At 40.7% G+C, this 12,018-nt stretch overlaps 1 long non-coding RNA gene across 2 annotated transcripts in view; it reads left to right on the forward strand.

The window, feature by feature from the left end:
• Window positions 1-12,018, forward strand: part of LOC130684943 (uncharacterized) — a 139,630-nt gene that overhangs the window by 37,768 nt on the left and 89,844 nt on the right. For both annotated transcript variants that reach the window (XR_008999345.1, XR_008999346.1), the window contains exon 2: window positions 3,718-4,020. This is a non-coding gene — a long non-coding RNA (uncharacterized LOC130684943). The remainder of the gene's footprint in view (window positions 1-3,717; window positions 4,021-12,018) is intronic.

The raw sequence follows: 12,018 nt of genomic DNA on the forward strand, positions 1-12,018 counted from the left end.
TGCCCTTGAAGCTGGGGATGGGCCTCTCCACTCTTTCCCCCCTGGAGCTCCAAGCTTGTCCCCGAGGGATTGTCTATATGGATGTTCGCTGCCGTTCCTGCAGCCATAGTCCGTTCTGGCTATGGCTATGGATGAACAAAATAAGCCCAAGTCTTTTGAAGTTTCAAGCAAATTCTGAGGCCCTGTGATGTGCTGTGGGCAGCAGATCTTTCCAAATAACCCATTTCACCTACTTCATAGAAAGGGTGAGTGAGGATGGCTCACAACCCTTACTCCCCATCCGCCTCAGCCTGTCATGCAGCTTCAGCTTTGCTGAGGAGTGGGATGAATCTGTCTGCATGTTATTTACTAGTAGGAAACCTGGAAGTGTGACAATTTCTGAGATCAATAACAGACAAATTTAGGTAGATTCTAGCGAAAGACTCTTTTTTTTCCACTCCCTGTTCCTCAGTGGGCCATGTGGAAAGGAAGTCCTGCCAGCACTTTCATCCTTTCTGGGAAGTACCTAACAGGGGGTTTCTGTGTTTCTTTCTATTTCTCTCATGTTTCTCTCCACTGGAAGAGGAGGAGCCAACCTTAAAAGAGAGAATCTGATGCCCCCTGGGCTGGGTTCTGTCTTAGAGGGTAGAGTTTGCTTTAAAAGCAGGGAACAGGCTAGAAGAGACTTGGTACTCTCTCCTCTTTACTGACTCGACGTGGGTAGTTGACGACAGTGCGTTCCCTCCTCCTTCTCCTCTTGTACAGAGTTGCAACTGGACCTGGGCTTGGAGCTAACTTTGCAACTGGGTCAGGGCTGGGAGCTTACTTTCTGGATCTGGTCCTGCCCATCTTTCTGACCTCACTTCCTGTCACTGTTTCCTTCTACCCTGTTTTTTCGTTTTTCCCTAGAACATGTTAGGCTGGTCCCTGTCTCTGAGCATTGGTCCATGCTACGCATCTCTCTGTTTTATTTCCCTCATAGTACTTCTCACCATCTAAAATTTTCTTTTTTAAACTTGTTGACATAATGTATTCATTAGGGCTGCCAGAACAAAGTACCAGAAATTGGGTGCCTTAAGCAACAGAAATGTACTTTTTCATAATTCTGGATGCTGGAGTTCCAAGATCAAGGTGTCAGTAGGGTTGGTTTCTTCTGAGGCCAATCTCGTTGACTTGTAGATGGCCATGTTCTCCATGTCTTCACATGGTCTTCCCTCTGCACGTGTCTGTGTTCTAATCTCTCTCCTTGTAAGGACACCAGTCATATTAGATTAGGGCCCAAGCTAATGACCTCTTTTTAACTGAATCACCTCTTTAAAGACCCTATCTTCAAATACAGCCCCATTCTAAGGTTCTAGGGGTTGGGACTTGAACATATGGGGTTTCTTGGGAGACACATTCATCCTATAACATATAGTTTATGTTCTCCCTACCAAAATGTAAATCCCATGGTAGAACTGATCTTACCTGTTGTATTTGATGCTGTATTCAAAGTACTTAGACTGGTACCTGATATGCAGTTGGTACTCAATAAATGAAGAAACTTGGAGAGTTTAGATATCTATAGGATTTAAATAGTTTGTATATCTATCTATAGGACTGACTGATAATATTATGAATACTATGTCCTCAACTTCAGGGAAAAGTCTTGGATGATTTCTAGCTTAGATGATTGAATAAGTAGTGGTTCCCCCCCAACATGACAGGAAACACAAGAAAAAGACCCGGGTTTTGAGGAAAAACTTTTTCTGTTAGAGATACTTGGAATATATTCAAGAGGAAGAGTTAAGAAGACCTTTAGCTATATGGCATGGAAAACAGTAGAGAGATCTTGGTCTAACACATAGATTGGAGATAATTAGTGCATAGCAAGTAGTAAAATGAGGATGGCAAATGAGATCATTCAGAAAGAAGATGCATTGTATAGGCAGAGACATAATATAGAAGCAAAGGAAATACTAATGTGCAAAAGTTAGGTAGAGAAAGCAAAGTTTGAGAAGTGTTAAGATACAGGAGAAGAGCAAGAAGTGAGGTATCATAGAATCAAAGGAGGAAAAATGGAAAGGAATGGTCACCTGTGTCAAGGGATAAGGGGAAGTGTTTCTCAAAGGCTGTTCCAAGGAATAATCACTGCAAGAATTGCTATTTGGAAAAGGATTCAGTGGTCAACTAAGTGTGAGAAATGCTGAAATCTACATATTTCTCTTATAGAATCACAAAAAATTTAGCATTAATGTCTCTGAGAAGTCTTGCTGTAAAGAATTTTAATTTCCACAGTAAAGTTTCCAAAGCCATTTGACCATGAATCTCTCTCCTTTCTTATATAACTATTATTAATAATAATAATACACAAAATTAGAGTCCCAAGGAACTCTTTTTTGGGAAACAGTGTGATAGCACAATCAATTAGATAAGCACTGAAAACATTCCACTGCAGTTGACAATTAAGGAGTTTTGTTGCAGAGGTGAGTGATGATGATGACAATATAGGAGAGGTTAAATCATGGGGGACTGAGGAGGTGAGAGAGATGCCAGAAAGGAGAGGTAGAATGTGGTGAAGATGACCAGCCACAGCTGCACTCTACAGAGATAGCTATGGGCAGAGGCACTTGGATTCTTCTAGAGTCATTCATAGCTTGGGACAGTTTGCATTTTAAGGGTTATTAGATGCTGAGGATGTGGAAATTCAGATTTCTGTGGGCCTCCACTGCATTGGTTCTGAGGTCAGAGTGGTGTACAAATTCACACTTGGACTGCCAGGCAGAGGTCCTTGTTATGAGGAGTCTGTCCTCCAGGACTTATATCCAGTGCAATTTCAAGGAAACCATGCTGGCCGTCTACTCTGAATCCCTTCAAATGTTGCATCCACCCTTTGGGGTTTTCTGCAAGCTCAGACAGGGGTGGGGAGGGAAGCAGGACTACCTGTAAGTCATTTTTTATTGTCCTGTGGAGTGAATGGAGACAAGGTGTTGAAGATGGAGAATAGGAGCTATTTGAGGCATTGTGCGTTGAGCTGAAGATTAAGCAGAGAGTAAACAAAATACCAGGGGCAGGGGCCGAGCTTGGTGAGGGGCCAGGAGTCACTTCCAAAATCACTAAACCAAGGATGTAAAATGAGAGGATTAGTAGATCATATGTATTCCTGATATAAAAGAGAATGGCCAGATATGGAGGGGGTGAAAAGTGAGGTCTGGTTACTAGGGTGAAGGAAAAAGAAGTCTGGTCATATGGCATATAGTATATGGTTGCTGTGGTATTAACAGCGTGCCTCCTTTTTGCAGAAGCAATACAATTAAAAAGTAAACCTAAACATTGACACTTTGGAGAATTTACTCCCAGCAGTTTCTAACTGGCAAGGCAGTCTTGAACAATTTCTTAAAGTCTACAGCACTCTATCTTCTCATCTGTAAAAATTAAGCAGTTGGGTCAAGTGGTTCTCTGTATTTTCTGTTACTCTGTGCTTCTATACATTTATTCTCTCCTCCTTCAGATTCCTGCTCTCCTCCCCCAATCCTCGGCATCCCCTTTAGGGTCCCAAATCACACCAAAGGGGTCCTCTGCTATCATACAAGCCCAGCCTTGCATATTTGTTTAATTTGTAACATTTAGGATTAAAGTAACTGCAGACATTTGGAGGGAGACAACTCATACACTGCTGGAGTTCAATGAGTGACTTCACTTCTCTGGAATGGCACATGACTGCATTGTTTATATTTTGTTTTTTTGTTTTGTTACCAGGCAGTCGGTATGGATTTCACTGAAATACCACCCATCAGTTGGGTTTTGTGTCTCATCGCACTGGCAGAGAGAAGAGAACGGTAGCTGCTTTGAAGGTTGAAAGGAAGGCAAAGAGTGCAGGTGGAGAAACCAGGTGGCAGTGGTGGAGAGAGCAGTGCAGAGAGAAGGTCATGGTAGTGCTGGGAAGGAATAGAGAGACTTTTCTTCTTGTTAAGGGCAGCAGAGGGAAGAATTCAGCTCATGACTGTACACGGGCATCTGGCTTCAGAAATAGCAGATCGTGGGGTCCACTCCTTCAGAATGGTGAGTTTCATTAACATTCTTGTTTGTCTGATGTGGACATGGACTACCTAGCGTGTATTCCATGAGCATTTCTAGGTGGGAGCAGGCCTAATCAAAGTGAGGTGTCCCAAAGTAGTCATGAGGACTAGAGACTTTTCTTTGTGAAGCTAAGATAGGAGGGTTTAGATGAGGTAATGAAGGTTGTTTTCTTTGTTTTTCTTTTGAAGTAGGAGAATTGACTGAAGTATGCAAATTATTTTCTTCTCATTTCTTTACTACCACACATTTAACATGTGTCAATGACCTGCTTATTTTTGTTCATTGACTGGCTCAATACAGAAACGATATCCTACAGGAAGGAAGGAGGGGCGGAGCCATAATTAGCAAATGTAAAACATTACTTAAGGCCATGATGTTGCTCATCTTAGGATAGGCATTTCTCTACATGATACCCACACATCCTTTCCGCCTCCATTCAGTACTTTATAATAACTCAGGACATGTGACATTGTGCACTTGCTCCCCTCTCTTCCCTGTACCCCATTCCCTTCCTTCTAACAAGCTGAATTAATTCATGTGTGAGGGTAGAGGGTGTCTACCTTCACCCTAATTTGCCACCTCTGAATCACACCTTATTTGAAAAGAGAAAATTCAAGTCCTAACTTCAAACGTATACCAACAGATTGCTTTCACTGCTACCATTATATGCAAAATGGAAGCAGACATCATCTCAGAGGTCCTTTGTAACTCTGCAAAGATGGAGCACAGAGAATACAATTTGAGAATGCAGTTCAAGTTGTACTTTTCAGAATCTGACCTCCTTTCCAATTTTGTTATTTTCCATCTGTTCAGAACCATGTCTAGTCAACTGTTAAATGTAGTGATGCTTTCTTTCTATCATGAAATAAAGCCAGAGAAAACTTTTTCCCCCATGTGGAAATGCTTAAAGAAATGGAAGAATTTAGGGACAATGTCACAAGAAATGATTCCTAGTCAAGTCTGGCTACTGACTGCTGTCAAAGAAGGCTTCGGATAGCTTTAACTTCCAAGTGTATCCATGAGGGAGTGGGAAGAATCACTTAATTCCAGACAAATTCAGTGTGGTTCTACAGGTATGTCATCATCTAAATCTCATGTATAAATACTTTTCCACTTAATAATTGATACTAGTTACTTCAAGACTGGTATCCCATGTTAGAAATTAAAAATTCTGAAATTTAAATAAATAAGATAAGGACAGAGAAATATCTAGAAGCTTATGAAGAAAGTTTTTAAGAAACTTGTTTATTATCTTTAGTTCAGCTGCTTAGAATCCATTACTGTTCTCAACCTGGAAAAAGAAAAAAGAACTCTTCTGCTATTTTGCTCCCTTTTCTATTCTTTTTTCTTTTTCTTTCTTTTCTTGTGCCTGCATTGAAAATTATTCAGTGGGCAATAGTCTGCTTACCTCTTTCTGGACACAAAGGAATCATGCCCTCATGTGTAGAAATAAGTGCTGGTGCAGAGGAAGGGCATTCAATCAGGGCCTCAAGATTCCAAAGGACATCCCAGATTTGTCTCTTATTGGTTGTGAGGCCTTAGGTGAACTGTTTAACTTTCCTGAGGTTTATTTTATCATCCATAAAATCAAGCTAATAATACTTACTACACAAATTTCTTATGAGGATTATATATAAGTGCTTGTGAAAAATACCTTACCGGGTAGAGTGCTCATCAGTTCTTAATTAATCAGATTTAGAAACTGAAATAGACATGTGTTCAGTTTTATAGGGTCCTGTAAGGCAGGCTCACACTGCTGCATTTTCCTGAAAGGCCTTGTTTTAAATCACGGGCAAAGTTCTTTAATGTCTAAATACTCCGTGTGGGTGTAATTACTTGTTAACACCTGGTTCATTTCTTTGTTACTAGTTTCTGGCTAATTTTGAGAGGGTGAAATTTTTTGTCCTCCTGGCAGCAGTTTTATTTTGTTTTGATGCTTTTTGTTAGATGCCTGTCAGACACCTTTCCCCCAAGTGCTAACATTTATTTTAGTTTGGCAGTGTGATACTGTAGTAAGATTAGAACTCTTCAGGGAGTAAATAAATGTCAGTCCTCAAATGGAAACCTCTGTAGGTTGAAGAAAAGAAAACTTCAAGATTCTCAGACAGTCATGCTATTAGAAACAGTAGGCTCCTTAATAGCAAAAGGGGCTTTACATAAGAATCTACAGGTGATGTAGGGAAAAACTACTGAAAAACCTCACAAAGCAATTTTTCCAAGATTGTAAATTATCTGCAAAATGTACTAGGAACAATTAAATTACAGTTGATAACTCCATGTTATCCGTTAAGATCTCAGATGTCAGGATAAAGATGAAGGTCAGAAACCCAGATGGTGCTCATATTACTAAGGCATTAGCTCTAGCACCAGCTAGTAAGTATCCATTAAACTTTGTTCGGACATGTCAGGCTGTTTTATTTAAAGACAAACACCTTCAAGAGGATTTTGCTAAGTTCACTGTTAGGTGCCTTCTACTGGAGTTTATTTTCAAATGTTGTTGCACTTGGATTGGCTTTAAGTAGTTCTTAGCAAGTCTTTGATCTGACCATGGCTTCTCTCACCATTTGAAGATTGAGTCTGAGAATGAGCAGATTTCTATTCAGGGGTCATAGACAGCATTGACTATTTCCATTACTAGGTAAGACATTTAGGCTTTGAGGAAGAAGTGGACTTGTCCCAGTTCTGGCAAAGTTTTCTTTAGGCACATTAGCTCCTGCTGGAACCTCTTCTCTGACAAATATGAGCAGTGTCTGAAATTCCAGACCTTGGCCTTATTCCTTTCCTCTGAGGTTGACCTTTAGAGCAAGTGATACCTAGAATATGTCTCTGTGTGTGTGTGTGTGTGTGTGTGTGTGTGTGTGTGTGTGTGTATGTGTGTGTCTAGGGAAACGGGTATGACAGAGCACATTCCATATGTTTTCTCAGAAAGTCATCAGGAGAAATCAGCCCTAGTTGCACATGTTGATAACCTGCTTGTCAGCATGTCCTTTACTGGCTCTTCGCCTTGGTCTTATTGTCCTCACTCTCTCTGGGATCACTTTCCAAATAAGCGACCCGCACACTAGCACTTCTGCTTTTGTGTGACCCAAACTAAGAACCATTGAAAAATAACGGCTTGGGGAATGAAAGGCCAACACAAAAACGTGTCCATACTACTTGAAAACAAACAAACAAACAAAAATCCACATTTTTGTAAGAGGAAAAGTTATAAATGACCCAAAAAACAAATGAGCCCTGGGCAGTTGTCAAATCATGCACACACATACACACACTTCCCACAGAAAGAGTGGTCGACAAGTGTAAAATAACTTGAGTTAAAAGCAAGGAACTTGCTGATGCACAAAGCCAGAACATAGAAATTATCAATCAGTTATAGGTAATAAATGAGAATTTGTGGTGAACCACAGTCAAGAATAAGATGGAGCAAAAGAAAGAAGATGCAATGGAAATGGGGACCAGGATGAGCTAACACTATCAGACTTTGGTATGTGCAATGAGATAATGTGTGTGCTTTGTCAACTGTTAGCTGAAATTCATCCAAGGCATTGTTGTCCACAGAGTGTGTGAAGGAATGGTTGTCAGTGAGGCAAATAACCCTGGGGGGGTCACATTGCACTTGAAGCCTTCTCTTTTCACCTGAGCCACACAGAGCTTTCTCATCTTTGGCAAGCCAATTAACTTCTCTGGGTATGTGTTTCCTTGCTAGTCCATTGGGTCTCGTGAACTCACAGTTTATAACAGATATGAAGAGATGGAAAAATATAAAATTGTGTGCAAATGTAAGAGTTTATTATTGTAATAAAATGATAGGATCTGAGAGTTAATGTTTACTACTCAGATCCTTTTGGGCCCTGAGGATATCAAGTATATCTCAAAAGTGTAGAACTTTGCCAAGTCCCAAGTTCTCTGGGTGATAGTTCCGTCACAGGGTACACGTATCTTCATTTATTTATTCACTTATAATTCTTAAACAATTTAATATCTGATTTGAAGAATCTAATGTCTGATTTCCTTTTCTTACAATAAGCCCTAACCACAAGCATTCCCCCATCTCAGGGTGGTTTCACAAAGTAATAGTTTGTACCCCAGGAAATCCTACAGAGCTCTGAGTTATCCCAGGTGCTCCAAAGGAAGCATGTTGCCAACGTCTCTTAATGGAATCTAATTCTCCTAGATTTTTCTAGGATATCCTTGATTATGGATTCCTTTAATATGCTTAGAAATGTGTAATGGACTATGCAACAGGATTATGAAAGAGTTCCTTTTCTCAATAAGTTTATAGTCTAGCTAGGGAAATAGGGAACAAAAATGTGCCAATGAAATTAACATAAACAAATACAAGTTGGCACTAATTCAGATGCCTATTGAGAAGCTTCTACAGGCATCTTCTAGGTGTTTGGAGGACAAGTAATCCAACCTCTTTGAATACTACATTACAACAATTCATTATAGCATTCTGTGCATGAGAACTCTTAATATTATTGAGCAGTGCCCTTTGAAATTATTTTGCCAAATTATCTGGTAGAGTGGGAAGGTGAATGTCACAAGTAATTCCCCTTCCTCATTCTTCTTTTTCCTCCACACCCTATCAGGAAAAACCCCTCCTATCTCTAGAACTTGCACAAAAAAACCGGTAAAATAATTCAGAGATACTGCTAAGATCAGTGACCCATCCCCTGCTCAACTGGTGCATTTTGAAACCACATGCATACATCAGGGCCATGCTACATATAGGTCAGTGTGTGGTTTTCTACACTGTGGCCACTCTGGGGAAAGAAAAGGATTGTTTTCTTATGAAAAAAGGTGCTCACTGAAGAAAAGACTGGGTAGAGGTGGTGGGCTGAGGAAAGACAGGAGGACCTTAAGGTCATCTTATTCATCTGGAAATTCTCCACTGGTCTCTGTCCCTCCCGGGCCATGACTCTTTGCTGAGTGAGCTGATTCTGTTCTAGCTAAGCAGGGTGCAGGCCAGACGAGGACGGTGTGGCTTGGTGGGGCTAAGTGAGGAGATGGCCACCATGATATGTGGGCCGGATGCCTGTTGCCTTGCATGTCTTATGCTAACAGAATCAGGGATTGCTGCTAGGAGACCCTCAAAGACAGAGGGAGAAGGAGAGAGGGCATATTTTCATGGAAGGCTGGAGGAATTCTGGAGGGATTTCACCAAGGCACTGACAATGAGCACACCTCCCTGTGTCAGTTCCCATGTCCTTATCCTCCACCGTTCCCTCCAGAATCCCTCTGCCATGCCACTATAGTCATTAGGATTGGAACATCTTCCTGTGTTGACAGTAACTATGCTAGTTGGGGTGAGCATTTAATAATTAGATAACTGTTGAATCATTATGTTGTATACTTGAAACCAACAATATTGTATGTTAACTATACTTCAATAAAAGAATAGTATTATATTCCTTAGTCAACTTAGGAGAAGGGCTGATTTTAAAGAAAGAGCCTGGTAATTTTTCTACTTTTGCTCAGAAGAGATTTTGTATTATATTCTACTAGGCAATTTCTCCTACACGGCAGTAGAATGTCATGACTAAGTGCTCAGAACCTGGAGCCAAATAGTTTGATTTACAAATCCATTTCTAACACTTACTAGCAGTGAGTGTGACCTTGGACAATTAACCTCTGTCTGGTTCACTTTCCTCATCTATATAATGGGGATAATAAAAGTATCTCATATAGTGTTGCAAAGATTGAGTTCATAGATGCAAAATGCTCAGCACCTTGTCAGTGCTCAGTAATTACTTCCTACAGATTTTACATGCAAACCAGCCTCCTGCCCAGGCTGTATAGCCTAGTGATGGCACCCATGGGTCCTGCAGTTAGGCTGGCTCTGGAGTCAGCCAAGCTGTGCACCTTACTTGCTGTGTGATCTGGGGCAAGATATTTAATCTTTCTAAGCATCATTCTTTCCATCTGTAAGTTGGAATAATAGCAGCATTTACTTTACAGTTTGTTCTGAGAAATAACTGAGAGATTTACATATGGTTCTCACACACACACAGGCTATTCCTGTATCTTACATGATTCATGGTTTCCTCCTTAAAAAGTAAACCTGAGAAACCTTCATCTTTCAAGGAAAGTAACATGTCAGTTGCAGAAGACCAGGGATACCTGTTACAACACAGGAGGGAGAGAGAAGGGGGCCAAAGCTGATTTAGCATGTGCTCCCTCTTCTCACAGGTGACTGCTGGCAGGACTGGCCACTAAATTTGTAGGACTCAGTACACAATGAAAACGCAGGATCCCTCTTCCAGAGGTCGTTACCAGTCATTGGAGAGAGAGAGAGTGTGTGTGTGTGTGTGTGGCCTGTAACAATGCAAAATGTTCATTTTCGTGGTCTAAGGATCTTGGTGGTTTTGAGGAAAGATACTTGAGTTGGAGGAAGGAGAAAGTGGTTCAGGTGAGGAGTAGAGAAGAGGTTTGGGGAGAGAGGAGAATGTAATGGGGGACTGGAGGGAGAGGAGAGAGATCCCGGAAAGAAGGAAGTCTAGGTCGAAGGGTTCTGAGATGAACCTGTGGGTTAGGAAGTCCCAGGGCAAGTGGGGAGTCCTGGAGTTTGGGGTCCTGCGGCAGGCCCTTTCCCTGCCTAGGCCAATAGAAAGCCCCGACGCTGTTTCCACTTTTTGGCTACACTGCTTTTTTTAGAGTACTTGGTGCTTTCACTCTTCTTTTTAAAAAATTCAAGTGTAGTTTACATACAATCCTGTATCAGTTTCAAGTGTGCTGCACAGTGATTTGACCTCTATATACATTATGAAATGCTCACCATGACAAGTGTAGTTACATCTGTCACCATTCAAAGTTATTACAGTATAACTGGCTTTGTCCCTATGCTGTACTTCACATCTCTGTGACTTATTTATTTTATAACTGGAAGTTTGTACCTCTTGATCCCCTTCACCCATTTTGCCCACCCCTCACCTGCCTCCTCTCTGGCAAGCGCCGGTTTGTTCTAGTTTGTTCTCTGTATATAGGAGTATATTTTTGTTTTGTTTTTTAGATTCCACATATAAGAGGAATCATACGGGAGATGTGGTATGTATACGTATATAATGGAATATTCCTCAGCCATTAAAAAGATTGAAATCTTTGCAGCTACATGGATGGACCAAAAGGGTATTATGTTAAGTGCTTTCACCCTTTAACTCTGGGTTGGTTGCTTTTCCTGATTCAGGGTCCTCAGATGCAAAACAATGGGGTACTGCAGAGGGCCTTTTAATCCCAGTCTGAGCCAGACTGTGAGTTCCAGAAGAGTGAGTGCATGAGGAAGGAAGGTCAGAGAGAGGAAGAAAAGCACAACTGGAGACAGAACAGGTGGAAAGGTGGGAGCTCAAGGGAACACGGGACTGGATGCGGAGAGTGAAGTGTGACTACTTTTGCCTGTTAAGTATTTCCTAATATGTTTTTTAATAACAGTTTAATGACATATTTATATCCCATAAAATTCACCCTTTTAAAGTGTACAATTAAGTGTTTTTTAATACAATCACTACTATTCAATTCCAGAACATTTTTATCACACCAGTTAGCAATCACTCCCCATTCTCCCCTTGTCCCCAAACCACACATCTGCTTTCTGTCTCTATGGATTTGCCTAGTCCAGACATTTCATATAAATGGAATCATGCAATATGTGGTCCTTTATCACTGGCTTCTTAACTTAGCATTATGTTCTCAAGGTTCATCCATGTTATAGCATGTATCAGTAGTTAATTTCTTTTTAGTTGCTGAGTAATATTCCATTGTACAACTACATCACATTTTGTTTATTCATTCATCATGTAATATGCATTTAGATTGTTTCCAGTATTTGTCTATAATGTATAACAGTGCTAAGAACATTCTTATACAAGTTATTATTTGGACATATGTTTTCATTTCTCTTGGGAATATACTTAAAAGTGGAATTCCTGAGCCATGTAGTCTTCTTTGTTTAATATTTTGAGGAACTGCCAAAGAGTTTTCCAA

The sequence above is a fragment of the Manis pentadactyla genome, chromosome 9, assembly GCF_030020395.1.
Source record: "Manis pentadactyla isolate mManPen7 chromosome 9, mManPen7.hap1, whole genome shotgun sequence".
NCBI lineage: Eukaryota > Metazoa > Chordata > Mammalia > Pholidota > Manidae > Manis > Manis pentadactyla.